The sequence below is a fragment of the Strigops habroptila genome, chromosome 9, assembly GCF_004027225.2.
Source record: "Strigops habroptila isolate Jane chromosome 9, bStrHab1.2.pri, whole genome shotgun sequence".
Classification (NCBI taxonomy): Eukaryota; Metazoa; Chordata; class Aves; order Psittaciformes; family Psittacidae; genus Strigops; species Strigops habroptila.
In genome coordinates this window covers 33337314-33337611 of record NC_044285.2, presented here as the reverse complement: position 1 = coordinate 33337611, position 298 = coordinate 33337314, and positions in this window count along the sequence as shown.

The following is a 298-nucleotide window of genomic DNA, read 5'->3' as shown; positions in this document are numbered from 1 at the left end:
CTTGGATCATTTATTTCTTTCCATTTTCTTTTCTCTTCTGAAAGCTGTTTCAGTTTCCCAAAAATCTTTGCCACAGTCATGTTTGCTCTTATAAAGAATCTTTACAGGAGAACTAGGTTGAGCTTCCATAAAAATATCTGTCCCCAATTGCAGCTTCTCTTGGCTTTCAGCACTGCATGCAGCATGACTTTTGTAGAAAAACAAGAAAAAGGTCTCTAACATTATGAATTGTGGATTACGGAGTTCTGACATTAGTACAGTTTTCATTTTTCTGTTCTAATACAAGAAAACAGTAATT